The sequence below is a fragment of the Pinus tabuliformis genome, chromosome 7 (assembly GCF_031772625.1).
Source record: "Pinus tabuliformis cultivar Carrire ecotype Pingquan chromosome 7, CPIR1, whole genome shotgun sequence".
Taxonomy (NCBI): domain Eukaryota; kingdom Viridiplantae; phylum Streptophyta; class Pinopsida; order Pinales; family Pinaceae; genus Pinus; species Pinus tabuliformis.
Window position 1 is genome coordinate 360,138,637 of NC_142293.1, and position 13,550 is coordinate 360,152,186.

The 13,550-nt window shown below is 33.3% G+C and overlaps 1 pseudogene; it reads right to left on the minus strand.

The window, feature by feature from the left end:
• Window positions 1-97: 97 nt before the first annotated feature.
• LOC149247438 (heat shock 70 kDa protein-like) lies at window positions 98-3,787 on the minus strand (annotated as a pseudogene).
• Window positions 3,788-13,550: the final 9,763 nt, after the last annotated feature.

The window sequence follows — 13,550 nt, forward strand, 5'->3', positions numbered from 1 at the left end:
CTTTTGACCAACTGGTGGATCTCTTCATCACTAATCATTTATGCGTGATCTTCATCGTCAGATCGAGTAATTATGTGAGCAATATTCATTATAACATCTATATGAAGTTTGGCATATGCGAGACCCAATGACGATGATGGTCTTCCCAACAACAAGTTTGCACTAGCAGAATAACCCTGGTCAAGAGAGCCACAACTGCATATGCACCACCAGGAATATCTGCACCAACACCTTCATAGATCTTGGCAATGATAGGATTGAAAGTGTTCTCTAGATCCTTCCTCTTGTCATCAAAATCATCAACATCTGCAAGATGGTTGGCATCCAGCCGCTATATAGTCTGTTCAATGGAATCCTCAATCTTCTTCTTATCAGATTGATCTAAATTTGTTGCAATCTTATCATCTCGAATGGTGTTCCTTATGTTGTAAGCATAGTTCTCCAAGGAGTTCTTGGCCTCTACCTTCTTCTTGTGTTCTTCATCTTCAGCCTTATATGTCTCAGAATCACGAACCATCTTCTCAATTTCTTCCTTACTCAATCTTCCCTTGTCATTTGTAATGGTGATTTTGTTTTTGTGACCAGTGGTTTTGTCCTCAGCAGAGACATTTAGAATACTGTTGGCATCAATATCAAAGCACACAGTGGTTTGGGGAACTCCTTTGGGAGCCTCGTATACCAGAAAGCTCAAATTTACCCAACAAGTTATTGTCCCTGGTTCGAGTTCGCTCACCCTCATAAACTTGAATCAACACACCAGGTTGGTTGTCTGAGTAAGTTGAAAATACTTGCTCCTTCTTGGTGGGGATGGTAGTGTTCCTCGAGATGAGAACAGTCATAATCCCACCTGCAGTTTCAAGCCCTAATGAAAGGGGAGTAACATCTAGAAGCAACAGGTCTTGCACTTCCTCATTGCCCTTGCCACTCAAAATAGCAGCTTGCACTGCAGCTCCATTTCTTGCTTGCTTATCATCACAAGTCTGTGAAAGACTCTCAGGTGATGCCTCAATGAAATGTTTCCCTCCACCATGTTCATTACCTTCCTCCAATTAGGAATATGGAATTCCTTTCTTTTCTTCTAACATAATGTTCTTGCAAGAAACATTTTCAACATGCTTCTCTGCATTACACTGACCAATTTTAGCCCTCATCAAATCCAAGATTTGTTCTAGTTGTCCAATATTCTTTTGGTTAACTATTTCAATATCAACATGATCCCCAATCTTACTATTTTTTGTACTCTGCAATGGGTCTGGCATATCTTGGATTTTGTCTGGCATATCAACCTCCATCGAAGTGTCTGCAACATGTTCTTTAATAGTTTCTCCTAAGCTTGTAATGCCATCTTTATCATTTCCATTTGGATCATCATCTTGATCTATATCATTCTCATCCACATCAAGACCAACTTCATCTGGATCCTCATCTTGATCTCTATCAACTTCATCGGAATCATCATCTTGATTTGGATCATCCTCATTCAGATCAAGATCAAGTTCATCTCGATCATCATCTTGATTATTTTATGTAACATATTCATCTTCAACATTATCATCATTCTGATCAAAATATTCTTCTCCTGCTTCTCCTACTTTAGACATGCTGTAACTTCTACATATGATTTTTTTGATCGCTGAAATGCTTCTTTAAGTTTACTAAATTGCTCAATGAATTTAGGGTGAAAATTCAATGACATATTGTGTGGCGGAGAACGTTCAAAGACTTGCATGGCCTTGATACCATTGAAGCAAAAAACCTTATAGCTTGTTGACTTTTAATGTAAATGCTCAAAGGGTATTTGTAATAATAATTTATCAATATTTTTAAAATGTATAAGGATGTTGAATGTTACAATGAGGGCCTGCTTATATACGTAGGCAGGTTCTTTGCTCGCTATATGTCAAAAAATTGAAGTTGGGACATTTTTGAAGATGTGCATAAAATCTAATAGGTGATATTTTAATAGATTCTTCAAGTATGGGAGCTCATGAAATATGGATTCCATTTTCATCCCTTCTGGCATCTTAATTACAACTTCTTTAAGTTCTTCAATAGAATCACCCCAATCAAAACATCCTGCCAAGTTTTCAATTGAACATCTTCATGCTTCTTAAGCCAATCAGTTGGACCCATAACCATGGGAGGGTCTCTATTTTCAACTTTTCCATCAAATTGATTTTTATGGCGGTTTCTAAACATATGATCTGGTGGTAGAAAAACCATGTTGCTTGCATAAATAAATTTATGAAGATCTTTAGAATATCGCCCTTGAAATTGTTCTGCACATATTGGACATGCCAATGTCCCCTTTGTTTTAAGCCGTGAAATTCAATAAGTAAGCTTAATAACATCACTTTAATAGTATGAAACTAAGTATGAAAGTTGGTATGACAATAAATTATGAGTGTAAATACGTAAATTTTTTTATCTTACCAGAACAAAAAGCAAGTCCCGGGAAATCATGAATAGTCAAACATAGCAAACCATACAACATGACGGAACTATTTGATTGTGTATGTGATATGTCATACATTCTTATGCCTCTCCATAGTAGTTACATGTCATCAATAAAAGGTGCAAGATAAACATCCATGTTTTTAACTTGATGTTTTCGTGGAATAATGAGGGTCACCATAAGGTGCTCCTTTTTAACACTCATCCACGGGGGAATATTGTACACTATTGATTCGACTGGCCAAACACTATAATTTGAGCCCATGAAAGAGAATGGGCACACTCCATCAATTGAAAGACCAAAACTGATACTTTGGGGTTCATCTTTGAATTTTCTTGGTCATTTTTCCTCTATGTGTTTCAATGCTTTTGAGTCAGACGAAATTCACATGAATCCATCTATACTCCTATTATTTTCATGCCAGTCCATCAATTGTGCAGGTGACTTGCAATGAAACATTCATTGAAGTTTATGTATAATTGGCATGTGATGTAAAACCTTCTTTAGAACTGTAGGACCTTGTACATATGTATGATATCTCTTCTCTTTGCATACATGGAATTATACCTGGTCCTGATATTCATATATGTATAAAATGCAATAATTTTTACATGAATGGATTTGCTTATGTTCAATCCCCAACTCAACCAACAACTAACGCGCCTCTCTGCAAGTTGATGGCAACACATTCTCTTGAGGAAATATTTTAGTTTTTAGTGCCTTGTAAGATTGCCAAAGATTAGATCAATTGAATGTTTGACTTATGATGAACATGTTTGATATGTAAATCTATATTATGACTATTCATATACAATATATGGTTTTAAAATCCCCTTAAATAAATATAAACGAAGTTGATGAATGTTTACGAATTACGTACACCAATTGACAATGCATTGTAAGAAATAAATTTCAACTCACTTCTGTAGGGTGGTGAATCCTTTGTCTGATCAAACAAATAGTTACTTGATTTCTAATCATATTAAATGTGCATGCCAGTTTTGAGGTTCTACTTGCAGCTGATTTGAAAATGGGTGCCTTTGCTACTTGCTTGATGGAGTCTTTCAAGGTGTTATAATCAACATTACGCTGGTAGTAATTACCCTTGCTGTCATCGTTACTGTCAACCATATGATCATTAGTGTCATCATTGTTTCCATCTCCAAAGAAACCTGTAATAATTTCATTCAATCCTTCTTCATGCATTGCATTTTCACTATCACGATCATCATCATTAAGGCTAGGTGGCATGTCATAAGTGTATGCTAATCTCATTAGTGGTTCAAATTTCTCATGTGGTAGAGTTCTCTTTAAATATGCTCTTTTCGCCATGGTATGGTTTAAAGGATGGTTTGGATCATCTCATCCAAATCTTAATAGCCCAATTAGATCAACTTGGGTATTAGTAGTCATTATTTCATCATCATCTTCTACCTATTGATAAAGGAAACCATTATTTAATGTTTGGCAAGAATTACATTAATCATAAATGTATCAATTTCAAAGAAATATAATCAAATATCGATTAACAAATCCCATCCCATGTACTATAGTCTTGAACAACCTCTTCTTTAGTGCAATTATTTGTTGTGTCTGGAGGATCCATTGTCATATCCTCTTCCACCCACTATTTTCTTCGTGATTTAGCGGTTTTATGTCCATGCCCACATACATATGTTTTCTTTTTCTTTTGCTAGTTGAACACTTAGGTTGAGCACTTGCTCCAATCTCCATATGAAATAACAACAACATGCATTAATTTATTTCAATATTGGATAATACACTGTAAATTATAATAATACTATGAAAAAGGATGGACGTATCACAAAATGCTTCCTAATTTAAGTCAAAATTTGATTACCTTATGTCCTGCGACTTCCATTGTGTTCTTATTTGATATGACATGATCTATTGCCATGGACTTGTCTTGCCCCTATAATACATAACGCAGTCAATGATGTTTAGTACACCAATTATATGATTTTAAAAAATATTCTTTCCAACGCAAAACCTCACTTTACTCATATATTTTACATATCGATATCATGTTTTGTATTTGAAAAAAACAACAACATATTTTATATAACTTTATCTTGTCCATGTTGTAGAATTTGTGAATTCATAAACACCATCCTCCTTTGGTTGAGGTTGCTTTATCTTTTTTTTTTTTTTTTTTTAATATATCTATAGATTTTGTATCTGATACTATGGCCACCCGCTTTCCTCTCGTTGATTCTGAGTAGGTCTACATCATCCACATCATCTGTCCATGGCCTCCTCTAGATCCTATAATACACAACAATGACATCAGTCACATAACATCTATGCACTTCGTTGTTTCTTCTTCCAATTGGCTAAACGCACAATCGATTTAAGCTCAACTAGTTTTCGCAACACCTTTCTAACTAAAATGCCCCTATTTTCAATATATACCCTTTTTGTTAATTTCTACTCCTAATATGGTGAAATGACACAACTCTTATAAATCTTATATGTGGATTATGAAAACTTATGGACTACTTTTTTTTTTTTTTCTTCATATTTCCACTTAACTTAATTCAAACCCTTCGTTCATAACCTTAAACCACCAAATATCTGTATTTTTGTATATTTAAAAATAATCCTTTGACCCTATATGTTAGAGAATATACTATTTTCAAATTTTGATTTTTAAGTATTCTAAATGAACTCAATATATATTATAATAATTAGTATAAGTTAACTTGTGGATGACATATATTTTCAGCGCCACCATCTACCCTAGAAAAGAGTAAAGAGTGAGTGGTAGGATCAAAAACGTTCGTGTCACATGTTTACATAATCATTAAGCAACACAACCTTTAAAGGTGAAATGTGTGTATGTGACTATAAGTAGTGGATTGTTACATTATGAGTCATTGACTATTAAAATAAAATTAGAAAGTTTGAAATCACACCAAATTCAATAGTGGGCTAGGAAAATATGACATATAACACTTTCCATTAGGTTAAAATACCATTTATAGGGCTTTACATCAACCAACATTTCAACTTATCCCATGTGCCTATGCACATTGCACATGCAATATTGGTATTCAAACCTCATAAAAAATGACAATAACATGGAAGCCACCCACATCAAAATTTCAAAGTGAAATGATGACAATGAATACAAATTATATGGAGAGAAAAAATGCAATATTATAGGTGCTAAATTAGGCGCAATTAGTGCCCCATTTGGCACCCCAAACAGATTACATTTTTTAGGCAATAGTCAACGCTAAATCCGGTGCTAATGGCACCCAATTTAGAGTCGACTATTCAACCGAATTGCCAAAAACAAAGACCAACCAATCTATAAATCGCACGTGCAATGGATAAACCTATTATGTATCCCGACTATTAAACCAAAACAATGTAATACATTCACCATATTTCCATTCTCATACTCACCAATTGCAAATCTAGGGAGCTTTGCAGTTCTGCACAAAGTTGGAATAGACCACATTTGGAGCAATGCATTGAGGCTATGAAAGAAAATAATTAATCGATTAGATATTTGTTGATGGTGGGGAAAGATATTGACGAACCTCTCCTCCCCTGTTGTGGATTTCAATAAAAATTTGATTTTTGGGCATGATTTTACCTCTAACAGTCACAAAATCAATTTGTGCATCTCATTTACCCCCTACTAGAGACAAAAATCAAATCCCTGTCTATCCATTTTGCACTACTACTGTTTAAAACAATTAGAGGGAAGGAAGAAAATGTAGGGAGCAAAGAGAATGGATTTTCCATAGTTTGGAGGAAAACAATTCGCCCTAGGACACCAAAAAATGTCAAGTAGTAGAGTGAAAGGAGCAAAGGGATCCGATTCTTGCTAGAATGAGGTATTTCACACTTAATTTATAGATTTGTACATGTTTCCATTGCTTGTTTGAATTTTATTTTTTAATTTTTAATTTAAAAATAAAAAATAAAATTAGGGTTTATTTTTTAGTTCTATTTTTTTTTTTTTTTATTGTACATATATAGGGACATGACTGTGAGAAACTGAAAGAGGCAAAGGCTTCTATATTGGGGATAGGAGTGAAAAAACTAGAAGGTATGGACTTGTCCATGCTTGCCAAATTCATGGACGAACAATTTACTAAAGGCACTGAAACAGTCCAATGAAAGCAACCTTGTCAAAAGGAATAGATTGATTCCCCATCACTCCTGGATCGAAAAAATATCTAGGAAAAAATAAATCATAATAACCTCTAAGAATGTGGAACAAGGAACAAAGACATCTAATGTCCCAGCCACTCTTGGGGCACAAATTTCTTCCACTACCAGTACATGTTATGCATCTTGCATTGGTACATAAAAAATCGAGGTAGAATATGATGTTGTATTTGGGAATATCAAAATGATAGATGTCGAGAAAATGTTCAATCGTAGGTTGACGGAGTCATGAATTCAACAATTCAAAGAGCATATACATCTTCTATTGTCGAAGATACCCATGCACCTTCAAAATATAGTCATCCATAACATGCAGAATGAATTTGGGACAGGTTTGTCAGTAAAGCAAGTAAAAAAACAAATAAATCAAAACTACAAGAGATTCCATTGCAACCAAACGAAAACTATAAAACAAATTCCTCCTGAGCTAAGGACCAAAAGAAGGCCAGTTGATGTAAGCGTGAAAGTATGGAAAGAGATTGTGAAAGCATATGATAGAGAAAATGCACGAAGGAAGTCCAACGAGGAGAGCACACAAGTATTTAAATTTGATCATAACATTATTTCAAATTCATTAAACAATTTTTATATTTTACCGGTGCATAATTAAATTGAATTAGTGTATGTTTCATGACAAGGTCTCGAAGGCCAAGCTTTCCAAATATCGTGCCACACATCACATTTTCCAAACAGGTTTAGGAGCCTTACTATGCAAATTTGTAAATATATTTAATATCTGAAATTATAATTTTTTAAATTTTATACGAAAAAGTAAATCATTGGATATGAATTACTTTAACCACTCCATCTTGCATGTTTTGACAGAAGCAACAATATGGCCATTATCCATCAAAATTGGAATTTGATTTGATACAAAACAAAAAGTGGTTTGATTTTGTTATCTAGATGGAGGATACGATATCATTAGTTGACTTTCAATAACTTAGTTGGATATTGTTATGTTAATATGTCAATTTGCATTTTTTGTGTTGAGTTGTTTATTTATGTGTATCTTGAGTCCTTTTGTGCTCCCATTAGTCATAACACCCTTATAAATCACCAACCTTTCACTATGATCAAGTCCTTAGAAACCAATATCCAATCATGGATTTATCAAGTCCTTTGCAAAAAATCCTAGTCCAAAGAAAGATGCAAGACCATGTAATATATAATTCGTAGACAACAAACTAGATTACATGGGATTTATTATAGATACGTGGGTTGAGAGCACATTACATGGGATTGATTATGGACCCAAGATACACGTGTTGAGGAGCATGGGATGATTGTCTTTGAAAGCAAGAACCTTGTGATGAAGAGCACTTGACACTTGCAACCCATGCTTAGAGAGTGCACCACCTGAGTATTGGTCTCTTTACGTGTATACCTTGGAGAGAGAGCACTTCACTTGGAGACATTTTCTTGTGCATTAAATTAAATTTCTTATGTAATTAGTCCACTTTATAAATGTTGGTCTCATTCACCCACTCTGTATAGAGGGAAGAGAATGTCTTTGTCTACATTGTACTCATTATTCCATCTATATAATTGTCATGGAGATTTCGTAGTGCTTATGTGATGCAATAGAGGAAGACCTAGAATTTGCGACATAAAACCTAGAGAAGAAATGAAGATGAATACTAGCACTAGGGATGATCTTGAGTTTTAGCACTTGTCTTAGCAATTATTTTCCATATGGTAGGATGAATGTTGTATTGAGGCCTAAAACATTTGTTTTTCAGTGATATATATATATATATATATATATAGATATATATATATATATATATATATATATATATTGAATGAATTAAGCAGATATGTAGGGACATGGCTATTAGAATAGGAACATTTACGATGTAGGCCTATGGGGAGTATGGTTAACACATAACTTAGTGATTTTTCAAAATAGAATTCTTCCCACATTCTAGACAACAACACAAGTCTGCTCACTATATCAGACCCTTATTAATCCTAAAACAAGAAAACAAGTGGAGAAGGTGACAGTAGACCTTTAGATGTAGTGTGAACTAGTTTTTGGAGAAATTAATGAATAAATTAAACTAGCCTACTTATTTGTAATTAAAACCTTTAAAATTGACGTTGCAGTATGGAGAGATGAACATAAAGAAAGTTGAGGTTTAAAGCATAGGGATAAAAAAAAAACCTATGCATTAGATCTACAATAAAGAGGATGAAATGAAAGAAAATAAGATGTAGAGTCTGCAGAGTTATTTGTTAAGGTTTCTTAGATAAAAGTCACAAGTATCTCAACTATTCACACAACATTGATAAATCTGTTAAGGAAAGAAACCAACAACTTCATTACATATGTCTTAGAAGAAGAATAACACAAATGTAAAGTTACTAAGAAACACATCTTTGGTTTCCCACTTTCAAGCTTTGACAAACAAGATGAAAGGGATTGCTGTCACAACATTTGTATTTAGAACGTCTGTTGTTACAATGTCCGTTGTTACAAATTCCATTGTTACAACGTCCATTGTTACAACGTCCGTTGTCACAACATCTGTTATGGCATTTATTGTTACAACATCTGTTGTTACAACAACTTCTTATCAATTCACTGTTACCTATGTTTGTGCTTCTCAATTTGTTTTCTTGATCCCCCAAGTGCTGGTGGAGTGTTGGGTGGCAAAAACACCTCTTTGACTGCCCACTTTGCAACTTTGAAAAGAAATATGAAATGGATTTCTATCCCCTCAATTGTTACAACATCTTCTGTTACAACATCTTCCATAATGGTCACTGTTTCAGTAGTTTCAATGGTAGCAGTTGTTATAACATCAAATTTTACAACAGTTTCAACATTTTCAATAGTAATGGGTTTTACAACATCAACTGTTACAACATTTTCAGAAAATTTAACATTGACATGCTGTTATGATATCTGTTGTTACAACATCTACTATTACAACATCTGTTGTTACATCATATGCTTCTCAATCCGTTGTTACATATGTTTGTGCTTCTCAATTTTTTTTCTTGATCCTCCAAGTGTTGGTGTAATATCTGGGTGGCAGAAACAACTCTTTGGCTTCCCACTTTCAAGCTTTGACAAGCAAGATGAAATGAATTTCTACCCCCTCAATTGTTACAAAATATGTTCGTACAACATTTGCTGTAATGGTCACTATTTCATTAGTTTCAATAGTAGAAATTGTTATAACATCAAATTTAACAACAATTTAATCATTTTTAATAGTAATGAGTGTTACAACACCAATTATTACATTTTTTTCATCAGATTTAACATTGACATGCTATTATCAATATATTGTTACAACATATGCTATTACAACATCTGATGTCACAACATTTGCTTCTCAATCCATTGTTACCTATGTTTGTGCTTCTCAATTTGTTTTCTTGATCCCCCATGTTGTATATTTATAGACAGCCCTCAGCTAAAGAACTGTGCCAAAGCATCAATGTGAGGGATTTGTATGGAGTGGAGGACCCCAAAGGTACATGAATCCATTTATTCCTGTAATGCCTTTTCCCTTAAGACTAAACAAAGTGCTGGTATTTCATTATAGCAACATACAATTTTTATCAGTTTTTTGGAAGAGGAATTGAGAGGAATTTAGAAATTTAACATTCTCCTTGAACATTTAATCATATAATAATAATAGAGATATATAGATGGAACTCTATAGTCAACAAAAATATATCCAAGTACAACATAGAAGCAACAATCTAAAGATTTTTGGGCAGTAATTTTTTTTTCTAACTCAGTTGTGAACATAAATTTGCAGAGGCATATTAGGGAGATTGATACTCAATCTATCCCTTCCCAACGTCCTACACTATTATGAAATATACACAGGAAAAAAAAACTATTAAATTACAAGAATAACTCACAAGTACATAATTGCTGTCATGAAAAAAGACCAGAAGCCTTTGCTTATATCCAAGTTGAAAGTATTACAACAATATTGAAAAAACTTGCTCTAAGTATCAACCCTCTCTTAATAAAAAATAAGTTATATATATAGAGTGCTTTACAAAATATCCTATCTCTTAAAATATTTACATTAAAATTATTCTTTATCCAAAGCTTTGGATAATGTTTAAACAACTTTTAACTAAAAATAGAAAACTGCTCTAAAAATGTTTGAAACTGTGCTTGATTTTTGCATTAAGGTTCAATGTATTTGAAACTACTCTATTCTTGTTGCTTGAAATGCTCAATAACTATGATCTATTGCTAATATGATGCATCGATAAGATGAATTTATTGAACAAATTTTATCAACTCCTCTCATTCTTCATATGTTAGGTAATTGAGATCAATCATCTGTCGGTACGATTCATCTGCAATATACTTATCAAAAGAAGGTTTTACTATGAACACATGTTTAATTTCGTAGCAGATGAAAATATCACCCACTAATGTTTGAAGTAGATTATGACCACTAATCTCTCCCTTGATTCCAACAAACTTTGTCCAGTCCCTTGCCTCTCTGTTCAACAGTATTTCATATTGCTCTTCTGTTACTATCTAGCAAGATGAACTCTTAAAATTTGGAAGACCTCTCTCTTGCAAAATAGATTTTTTTTTTGTAGAATTGATTGATTTTCTCTTGAATATTTTCACACTTTTCCTTTATCTTCAACATCAAAGTTTTCCTCATGATAACTTTTCTAGTCCGAATAATTGATTTTGTTATGTCTTCAATTCCTAGTTCTTCAAGTTCTTCTCCGGACCTTGTCTTTAGAGATTTTATTATCTGACTTACTTGTCTAGGTTTATTTCCCAATTGAATTTAGATGTCATTAATAACTTCTTTGGTTATTTCAATCAACTCCTCCTATTCTACAATATTCTCCATATACTGCCAAATATCAGATACATATGACATACTTTATATCCAAATTTGTTCTTTGGTTTGTGATAAACATTCAATACCGTTATAATTTCTCAAATATTGTTCTAATTGCTTTTGTAAATTTGCATTTTTCCTTAGTGCCTCGACTAAATCATTGTCTGATTTAATTTTGTTCATCTCAGCTCTGTCCACTTTTTTTTTTTTATCTTAATGTAACAATGTCAACATCCTTTAGGTTAAGGGAAGATAATTCCTGTGATAGTCTTTCTGTAGTAATATCTTCTGTGGAACTTGTTTCTGTTGTTGGAATTACTACACTATTAGTTTGGGCCTTCTCTTTTAAAATCTTTTCCATCCCTCCTTTCATTTTCTGAATCTATAGGTTCTATTCAATTATAAAGGACAATAGAGTTTCCTTCTACTTATCTAATTCCCCAATTTCTTGTGTTTGGGTATGCTTTGTTGTGGGCAACTTCAACTGTGTTCTAAGTGCTTGAATATCTTCATTTTTCTTCTTAACAATCTCTTGAGTTGCATTCACATTTTTGGGATCCAAACCTAATTTAATTACAATGTCTTCAAGTTATTTGACCCTAACATCCTTCACCATAGAAGACATCTTTTCCATTTTGAGTTCTGCAAGAGTATTATTCAAAGAATTCTGCAATTTTTATACATTTGAAGCAAAACTAGTGAGAGAGGAAGAAATCATCTCACTAGTTTGTCTATGCAGATCAATATGATCTATAGGATGGATTTGTTTAGTATTAAAGATAAAACAAAAGTCTTATAATCTCCAAATGCTTTAGGAGCATAAAATTTAGGTTTAAGAAATGCTAACTTTAATTCACCCTTTTTAATATCAAGAGATGAACGAAACCTGTTTTTAGTGGAAGAAGTTTTCTTCCAGAAATGGGTATAAGTTACTGCCTTCAAAGCCTCATTTTTGTTCTTCGTTTCAAAAAACTTAGAAAATATGTTTTGGTTAGAAGAAGAAGGAAAATATTTTTTTTGTGCATGGATCTAATCCTTGCATTTGGAAAACATGCTCACCTGAAACAACCATAGTAGTTGGTGAAGAAATGTTGGATGAGACAGTTTCTGAAACCACTCCCTTCATATTATTTGTCTTCTTTCTCTTATATAATATGAACTGTTCCATTTCTACCTTTGATAAGATTTGAGCTGTTCTCTTAAGTTTTTTCTTTCATTTTAGGAGTAATAAAATTTTTTTGTCCAACTGAATACTCCACAGTTCGTTCTTCTGTCACTTCTTGCAAAGTTCTTTCCTCCCAGGTGTCCTTATTAGCAAACTACTCTATCTCAGGCTTGGACACATAAAAATAAGGTGGGTATTTCTGTTGAATTATGACAAGTGGAATTCTCCCAACGGGGTCATATGGCAAAGTAACCCCCACTTTAAACTTCATTTGTGCTAATAATTGTTCCACCTCTTTTTATGCTAACCAGTGATTCAATATAAATGACCCTTCCCGTGCCTTCAATTTAAACAAGGTTTGTTTCCTTCTAGGTAAAAAATGCACCTGATCTACATTGAGACTATGTTTGATGAATTCAAGCGCAAAAAATATGCATAGGCAAAAAACTGACAATTGATAGGGTGGAATTTGACACCCATACAATCTAATTTCTGTAAAATTTTGGTACAAATACCAATCACCAAGCATTGTTTGTTCACTAAACTACATAATCCTTTTGATTTCAAGTGAAATTATGGGAGGAATATGACTAATCAATAGACTGTAGCATATGTGAAGACATTTGTTCACAAAACCAGTGAAGGAAAATTCTTTAGAATTCCCTCTGACCAAGGAAGTCCAATGAATCATATACCATTGATTCCATTGAAGGTCATGGTTTTGAAATTTATTGGGAACATTTCTAACTGATAATAAAGAAAAACAAATACACCAAGACTAACTGATATTTAAATTCTTTTTCAACTCCAAATTTAAGAAACTAGACATGAATGGCCCAGATAAAAACTAGTTGAAATTGAATAAGATTTGTGGTTT